At 45.1% G+C, this 9,868-nt stretch overlaps 1 pseudogene; it reads left to right on the top strand.

Annotated features, from left to right (window-relative positions):
• The first annotated feature begins 393 nt into the window (after nucleotides 1-393).
• Nucleotides 394-488, top strand: LOC130294765 (U2 spliceosomal RNA; annotated as a pseudogene).
• The last annotated feature ends 9,380 nt before the right edge of the window (nucleotides 489-9,868 follow it).

The following is a 9,868-nucleotide window of genomic DNA, read 5'->3' as shown; positions in this document are numbered from 1 at the left end:
ATAAAATCCCCATAGCAAACCTCTCCTGCTCTGGACAGGAGCCATATTCAAATTCCGTAGGAGCCTGCTCCGGCCATATTCGAATTCACAATATTTTGCAAATATATGGATGAATATTTGCCCTATGTTTGCGAAATTTGCATATTCGCTATGTTCGTTCCCTTTTTTTGTCATGTGAAAATTCGTAATGAAATTTGCATAGTGCGCATGCGCGATTATATTCTTCACCTAAAAGAAGGGAGGGATCAGTGTCCTCTGGAAATATTTACATATTCGCATATACGAAATATTCGCGCTCCACACCGACTCACACAGTAAATAATATTGGAGCCTTCTTTGGACCACAAGCTGGAAGCAGGGTCACTTTTTTTTTTTTTTTACACAGTACACATCATCGCTTCTCGGCCTTTTGGCTAAGATCCAGTGTAGTATCTGTTCTTATCAGGCGGTCCACTGGTAGGAATGGATGGCTACATGGAGGAGCAGATGTACCGGGGTGTTCTGGGGCTGGTGCCACGTAACCAGCTCAACGGCTGCCCTGATGTGACCTGTTTCCTCTGGGCAGAGCTGCCATCAGAAATTTTGGGGTCCCTTACACAGCTCAAAGCCTGGGCCCCCGACCTCTTGTAGCCGCCCCCAGGGCATGACTGCCATCTTCCCCATCATCCATAAAAAACATGTTTTAAACACAGGACAAGAAAAACAAAAGCCTGTGAGTTCAATGAGGAAGGAAGGAAAGAGGAAATATCACCATACATATTACCATCATACTGTTACTGATCTAATCGTGTATACTACAGCACTTAAAGGGGTACTCCCCTACCTTACCTCTTATCCCCTATACAAAGGGTATATATAATAGTGTCCACAATCGCAATGTCTGTTTTTTACTGGCAGTGGTTTTGGCAGCATAAAACTGAATACAGGTTCCCTTTAACTGTATGTAACTAAATTAAAATAAACTTAATTAAAAGACAATAAACAACTTGAATTGCAAAAAAAAAAAAAAAAAAGAGAAACAAAGTGCCCCCTCTCTAACAGCAGATCTTCACTCCCAAGACACCCCCCTTGTAACAGCTCTCCCCTCTCCAGCCCCCCCCCCCTTAAAACAGGTCTCCCCCCTCCATCTCCCCTCCTCTTATAACAGGTCTCCCCTCTCCAGTCCCCCCCCTTTATAACAGGTCTCCCCTCTCCAGTCCCCCCCCCCTTAAAACAGGTCTCCCCCCTCCATCTCCCCTCCTCTTATAACAGGTCTCCCCTCTCCAGTCCCCCCCCCCCCCTTAAAACAGGTCTCCCCCTTCCATCTCGCCATCTCTTATAACAGGCCTCCCCTCTCCAGCCCCCCCCCTTTATAACAGGCCTGCCTTCTCCAGCCCCACACCCTGCTTTATAACAGGTCTCCCCTCTCCAGCCCCCCCTCCTTTAAAACAGTTCTCACCCCCCTCCACCCCCCCCCCTCTTCTTATAACAGGTCTCCCCTCTCCAGCCCCCTTCCTTATTACAGGTTTATCCTCTCCAGACCCCCCCCCCCCCTTTATAACAGTTCTCCCCTCTCCTGTCTGTACAGTATGTAGTTATGTAGTACAGACTCTGTAGCCTCAGGACCTGTGTATGATGCTGCGGCTGCGGTGCACACAGGTCCTGAGTTCTCAGGCTGACACGCTGACTGACTGACCTATTTGTGTGTCGGGACTCCTAGCCTCCAATGTTCCGAACCTGGCTGCTGCAGGGGGGGGCAGCGGGCCGAGCCCCTTAGTGGAGTCCTGGCTGAACCCCCCTGATGGCGGCCCTGCCTCCGGGTCTCGCCATGAGGCTGGGTGGGTCTAAAGCCAAGGTACTTTTGTGCCCTCGGGGAGTGGTGACCCTGAGGTGCCAAAACTCACTGGGTGTTATAGCTCACTGAGTGAACGCACTGCACCATTACTCTTCACCTTTGGCACTCACCCTTGGTATCCCGGCCTTCTGGTGAGGATCAGGGACATTTTTATAGATCCGGCCGGATGACCGGGCAGTATATCTGCACACATTCACTTATTTATTATTTTTGTTTGTCACTGTGCCACTTTTACGTGTTTGTTTGTACACAGGATTGTCAGGATGCGGTAGCCCTTCTGGGTGTCCCTCCTGTCGGTCTAGGGGAGGTGTGTGTGGCCATTAGGTTCCTCACCTCCCTGCAACCCCTGGGCATCTTGGCTTCGGTCAAGATGCCATTAGTATCCGGCTCCTCGGCTGATACCTTGGCTAATACCTAGGTTGAAGCCAGGAGCATTTGTCGCCCCTTAGTAGCTTCGGCGAAAAGTGGCATCGAACCTGAATCCTTGCAGGTGACTTTTGGCCCGGAGGTGAAGGGTAGGTTTGTTGGGGGGGCTCTCTCCTGTCGGAGAAGGGCTTAGCGATAGACCGCATCCTTTGTGCACGTTTTTTAGTGTGACACATTTGCACTTTTTCTTGCACTTTGGGTGATAGAGAGCACTTGCCTTGGCTAAAAAGAAAAAAAAAAAAAAGATGTGTACTGTGAAGAAAATAAAAACGAATATTCATCATTACGAATATATATCGCTATATTTAAAATATTGGCGGAATCGTGAAGTGCCGATATTCGCGGTACAAATTCGCATGTCGAATATTCACGCTCAACACTAGAAACCAACCAACCAAGATCACGTTGTGTGGGGTGGATGACATGTGATCGTCAACCAGAGAGAAAATCACACGGCCCGCGTCTTATTTAAAGGATCAGTCCGTGATTTTAAAGGGGTATTCCGGGCAAAAACATTCTATGCAGGTGCTGAATCTCCAGTTTCGGAAGCCTCCGGGTTTCCAGGACTGGGGACGCGACGTATCGCCACGCCCCCTCCATTCATGTCTATGGGAGGGGGCGTGACGGCCGTCACGCCCCCTCCCATAGACATTAATGGAGGGGGCTTGGCGTGACGTCACGTCCCCAGTCCCGGAAGCCTGGAGGCTTCCGAAACTGGAGATTCAGCACCCGCATTCTATGTAGGGAGATCGCGGCTGTTCTCAGCAGTGGGACCCCTGCGATGAGACATCTTATCCCCTATCCTTTGGATAGGGGATAAAATGTTTTTGCCCGGAATACCCCTTTAATGAAATTAGAGTTTATTAGAGACTAACACAACACCGATAGATAAAGCGCTTTATCATAAAGAAAAGTCTCGGACATCCCCGTTAATGGCCGTATCGAGCTTCAGCCGCCGGTTAGTAAACGCCTGTCATCTTAGGTCGTGTGAGGCAGCGCGGCTTACAGGAAGGAGAGAACAGATAGACGCCCATTGTAACAAGATCATTGTACAAAGAGACAGAAAATACAATACAGAACCAAATCCATAAACTGCATTCTCTCGCTGTCTCTCGTTCCGGAGCTGAGACCCATTTCTGAAAGGCAAAGCGGGCCAGAGGGTTAAGCAGTCTGGCTGACGATTGATCGCATCCTGAATCTAACCGTCCATCTTAAGACAGAAAACTTTCCGCCGCATGGGATCAATGGCATTATAAATTGGTGCATTGATTTCCTATAGTAATGGCAGAGGTGGTTACACACAAAAGCCTGCAGCCAAGGCCGGTGTCCAAGCATTCCCTAACTAGACCATCATGGACCCTGACATTGACACAATGGCGTCTCCTAAGCTGTGTATATGCAATCAATGTGCAAATACGCTATATAGAGACGCCACCTTTTTAGCAAAAAAATACCGGCCATGCTAATTTGCATAATTAATTAAATATGCGTGACATCACAGGATACACATATGCTGGGGGAAATTTTGTCCTATTCTGCCCCTTATAACTTTTTTTGTTTCTCCTTATATGGGCCTGTATGAGGGCTCATTTTTTGTGCCCCGATCTGTAGTACCATTCTTGTTTTGATGTGACGTTTTGATCGCTTTTTTTTAGTAAGTTACTAACTCTCCCCTCAAGGAAACAGCACCAGTCCCAGGGTCCAGTAGAATGCAGGCTAAAAGGTCTTTTATTGCATTAGAGCATAAAGTGCAACGTTTCGGCTAACAAGCCTTTTTCAAGCATGGTACAAAGACACAAACATCAATCTTAAATAGGTAAAAAAAGATACGTGATAGGTGGAAACACAAGTGTGAACAATCCAGTAATCATCATTAAGCCAGCCCTCTACATTTCATAGGCTGGAGCTGTGACCATGTGATCTGACAACTGTCAAACATGTAAATATACATTCTATCTCATAAATACAGAGTGATAAGTTCTGAACAATTGGGGAATCACAGTTGGGGGGCGGGACTCCATATCAGTGATACTGGATCATCCAAATGCTCTCTAGCAAACTTCAGACGGGCCCGGACATGTACTGGCTTAAGCAAGGGGACACATCTGGCACTGCATGATTTGAGTCCCTGGCGACGTGGTGTGTTACTGATGGTAGCCTTTAGTCCCAGCTCTCTGCAGGTCATTCACTAGGTCCCCCATGTGGTTCTGGGATTTTTGTTCACCGTTCTCGTGATAATTTTGACATCACAGGGAGAGATCTTGCGTGGAGCCCCAGATCGAGGGAGATTATCAGTGGTCTTGTATGTCTTCCCTTTTCTAATAATTGCTCCCACAGTTGATTTCTTCACATCAAGCTGCTTGCCTATTGCAGATTCAGTCTTCCCAGCCTGGTGCAGGTCTACAATTTTGTTTCTGGTGTCCTTCGACAGCTCTTTGGTCTTGGCCATAATGGAGTTTGGAGTGTGACTGTTTGAGGTTGTGGACAGGTGTTTTTATACTGATAACAAGTTCAAACAGGAGCCATTAATACAGGTAACGAGTGGAGGACAGAGGAGACTCTGGTATTATCCAGTTATTTTGTGATAGTACGTTTCTTCCTTGTATACTGGTATCATTGGCCATAGAAAATAATTTTACCTACGTTAACATTTCACACACACACACACACACACATATATATATATATATATATATATATATATATATATATATATATATTTTTTATAATTAGAGTCTCGCAATGGCCCTTGCTTTATTTGGTCCTGGGGCCCTGAGTGTTGTCAGTCCGCCTCTGCCTATTGGTTGCTAGGGATGTTGCTAACCTCTGACAACTGTATCTGCATCCTTCTCATTGGCCCACAAGCTAAAATAAAGGAGGGATCAGTGTCCTCTGGAAGTGCCCATATTCGCGAATATTTGCATATTTACATATATGAAATATTCGCGCTCCACACCGACTCTAAATAATATTGGAGCCTTCTATGGACCATAAGCTGGAAGCAGGGACGGATGATCACTTTTTTTTTTACACAGTACAAGTCATTGTTGTGATGTGTACAGTGAAGAAAAAAAAACAAATATACGTCATTACGCACTATATTCTAAATATTCGCAAAATCGCCATGTGATGATATTCGCAGTAAAAATTAGCATTTAGAATATTTGTGCTCAACACTATAAGCCACCACCAGATGTGTCTCTTCTTCCCATTCAGGATACATATAGGCTTAGCTGAGACCAGCATGCATGTGTATGTTGGAGTCCAAGGAATCTGTTGTCTAAGTGGGGAAATGACTGACAGATATTCAAGGTGTATGGCCATCTTAACTTAGCCCCCAACCTCTACTGCTCCTGCCAAGGACATCAAGGATGTAGATGAAGACAATCAAATGGGATGGTCCATAGATTCTTTTGGGAGTTAAAGGGGTACTCTGCCCCTAGACATCTTATCCCCTATCCAAAGGATAGGGGATAAGATGTCTGATCGTGGGGGTCCCGCTGCGATCTTGGCTGCGGCACTACAAACATCCGGAGCATGGAGTGAACTTCCATCTGTGACAGATGACTGGCGATGCGGGGTGGAGGCTCGTGACGTCACGGCCATGCCTCCTCAATGTAAGTCCATAGAAGGGGGCGTGGCGGCTATCACGCCCCCTCCCATAGACTGGCATTGAGGGGGCATGGTCGTGACCTCTCGAGCCTCCAGTGCTGCACCCGACTCTCTAAATGAATGCCGGGTGCAGCAGGGAGATTACTGGAGTCCTCAGAAGTGGGACCCCCACGATCAGACATCTTATCCCCTATCCTTTGGATAAGGGATAAGATGTCATGGGGCGGAGTACCCCTTTAATGGAGAACAACATTAAAGAGGATCAGTGGCCAACCCCAATTAATTTTAATAATGGGAGTGACATTAGGTGATGGGCGGGATTACACAGTCAAGGGGTATAAATGTCGTACATTAAGGGACCGTGTATGCCTAATACACACCTCTTTACTGTATAATTCCGCCCCATCACCTGATCGATCCCGTTATTCAAATTAAGTTCACGGCCATTTGACCAATTATCAGACAAACCCACATTTCGGGAATAGGACCGCATATCAAAAAACTGTAAAAAAAAAAAAGTGTGTGATCAGGATATCCTAAGCTATTTAATGATAATGCAATCTATTTTTTTAGGGTTGTCCATTTTAAGTACCCAACCCTACTGGGGCATGAAGGGGGCCACATTTCATTATCTATCTCAAGAAGTTGCACAACTCGGATAACGCCTTCAGACTGGACTTCCAACCATCAGCTGCTATTGCTAAAGAAATTATCAATGGAAACCAGTAGAGTTCACAATTGAGTAGACATCTGAACTACTACCTCAAGATATTGGGCTCATAAAAAAAATCAATGAATCCGTATTCTCCCTATAGAAGTCAATGTTGTCAATGAAATATGGATCTGTAAGTCGATCGACCTCCCTGGAAAGAAAATAGATCCACGTTCTCTGTTGGTCCCACAGTATGTGTATCCATACTACGCCTATATTAAAGGGGTAGTCCGCTGCTCAGCGTTTGGAACAAACTGTTCTGAATGCTGGAGCCGGCGCCGGGAGCTCATCACGTCATAGCCCCGCCCCTCATGATGTCACACCCCGCCCCCTCTCAATGCAAGTCCAAAAAGATGTCTGATCGTGGGGACCCTGCTGCTGGGGAGCCCCACGATCTCGGTTGCAGCACCCTAGACATCCGGTGCACAGTGCGAACTTTGCTCCGTGCCGGATGACTGGCGATGCACGGTGGAAGTATGTGACGTCGTGGTCATGCCCCGCTCGTGACATCCCGGCCATGCCCCCTCAATGCAAGTCTATGGGAGGGGGCGTGACGGCCGTCACGCCCCCTCCCATAGACTTGCATTGAGGGGGAGGGGGGTGACGTCATGAGGGGGCGGGGTCATGACGTCACAAGCTCCCAGCGACGGCTCCAGCGTTAGGAACAGTTTGTTCCAAACACAGTAGCGGAGTACCACTTTAAGTTTTGTATTGATCATCAAAACAATGGTCAAGAGAATTTTCTCAACATTTGCTCATCTCTATGTCAACCGGAATGCACTGACAAGGCTTCACGGGGTTAAATAAATGCGGGACTGCTACATATGTATCCCCTCCCTGTTGGGTTAGATACCCGAGTTGCTGGCTGCCTGGATCTCTCTCTTTTTAAGACAATTATCTTTGACTCTTGCGGTGACACGCACACAGTTCATTGCGGCTCCTCCGCAGCCAACAGCTGTCTCCCCGTCTGCCATTGTCCTACTGTGATCTACACAACTATCTGCAGCTCGGCTTCCTCTGACAATCACAGCGACATCGTTCTAGCGCTCATTGTGATCACATACGACTCTGTCCTCTATTCTTCTTATGACTCTCACTTCCTGCCAATCAGCCGCGTTATCTCCCTGTGACATACACAAGCCCAATGACAGGCGGAAAATCAGCCTCTCGAACAGACAATGACAAAACCGTAAAAGTGCAATAAAAACGTTAGCGGTGAAAGACAAACACGAGGTTATATCTGAAGCTGCTGGAAAGTCTACAGGCCTATCAAAGTGTCAGTGTTATTGCCATCTAAAGCCGTGGGGAGAGGACTCATCGAGAAGAATAAAAGGGGGCAGATATTTTATCATCTGTGCTGGGCGTAAAACCTGTCCCTATATACCTACATAGTCACTTAGATTGAAGAAAGATACATCCCAAGTCCTATTGATATCCTGACATTGCTTCTCATGTCAACATTACCCCTCCTCTAGTCTGTACATGATTTCAGATATCCGCCATACTTACTCTATACATGACTTCTGGTATTCACGTTAACTCTTTCGTTGCTCTACACATGGCTTCATGTGTCCATTATTTCTCCTTCCTCACTACCTTCATCGCTACATATGTCCATTTTCACACCCCTTTTTCTTCCTACATTACTTCAGATGTCCACCATTACGCTTCCTTCCTTTATTCTATACATGACTTCAGATGTCCACCATTACGCTTCCTTCCTTTATTCTATACATGACTTCAGAAGTCCACCATTACTCTTCCTTCCTTTATTCTATACATTATTTCAGATGTCCACCATTACGCTTCCTTCCTTTATTCTATACATTACTTCAGATGTCCACCATTACGCTTCCTTCCTTTATTCTATACATTACTTCAGAAGTCCACCATAAAGCTTCCTTCCTTTATTCTATACATTACTTCAGATATCTGCCATTAAGCTTCCTTCCTTTATTCTATACATTACTTCAGATGTTCACCATTACGCTTCCTTCCTTTATTCTATACATTACTTCATATGTCCACCATTACGCTTCCTTCCTTTATTCTGTACATTACTTCAGATGTCCACCATTACGCTTCCTTCCTTTATTCTATACATTATTTCAGATGTCCACCATTACGCTTCCTTCCTTTATTCTATACATTACTTCAGATGTCCACCATTACGCTTCCTTCCTTTATTCTATACATTACTTCAGATGTCCACCATTACTCTTCCTTCCTTTATTCTATACATTACTTCAGATGTCCACCATTACTCTTCCTTCCTTTATTCTATACATTACTTCAGATGTCCACCATTGCGCTTCCTTCCTTTATTCTACACATTACTTCAGATGTCCACCATTACTCTTCCTTCCTTTATTCTACACATTACTTCAGATGTCCACCATTACGCTTCCTTCCTTTATTCTATACATTACTTCAGAAGTCCACCATAAAGCTTCCTTCCTTTATTCTATACATTACTTCAGATATCTGCCATTAAGCTTCCTTCCTTTATTCTATACATTACTTCAGATGTCCACCATTACGCTTCCTTCCTTTATTCTATACATTACTTCAGATGTCCACCATTACGCTTCCTTCCTTTATTCTATACATTACTTCATATGTCCACCATTACGCTTCCTTCCTTTATTCTGTACATTACTTCAGATGTCCACCATTACTCTTCCTTCCTTTATTCTATACATTACTTCAGATGTCCACCATTACTCTTCCTTCCTTTATTCTATACATTACTTCAGATGTCCACCATTGCGCTTCCTTCCTTTATTCTACACATTACTTCAGATGTCCACCATTACTCTTCCTTCCTTTATTCTACACATTACTTCAGATGTCCACCATTACGCTTCCTTCCTTTATTCTATACATTACTTCAGAAGTCCACCATAAAGCTTCCTTCCTTTATTCTATACATTACTTCAGATATCTGCCATTAAGCTTCCTTCCTTTATTCTATACATTACTTCAGATGTCCACCATTACGCTTCCTTCCTTTATTCTATACATGACTTCAGATGTCCACCATTACGCTTCCTTCCTTTATTCTATACATTACTTCAGATGTCCACCATTACGCTTCCTTCCTTTATTCTATACATTACTTCATATGTCCACCATTACGCTTCCTTCCTTTATTCTGTACATTACTTCAGATGTCCACCATTACTCTTCCTTCCGTTATTCTATACATTACTTCAGATGTCCACCATTACGCTTCCTTCCTTTATTCTGTACATTACTTCAGATGTCCACCATTACTCTTCCTT

This window comes from Hyla sarda, chromosome 10 (assembly GCF_029499605.1).
Source record: "Hyla sarda isolate aHylSar1 chromosome 10, aHylSar1.hap1, whole genome shotgun sequence".
Lineage (NCBI taxonomy): Eukaryota > Metazoa > Chordata > Amphibia > Anura > Hylidae > Hyla > Hyla sarda.
Note: the sequence above shows the minus strand (reverse complement) of the source record. Positions and strands in the feature narration are given on the sequence as shown.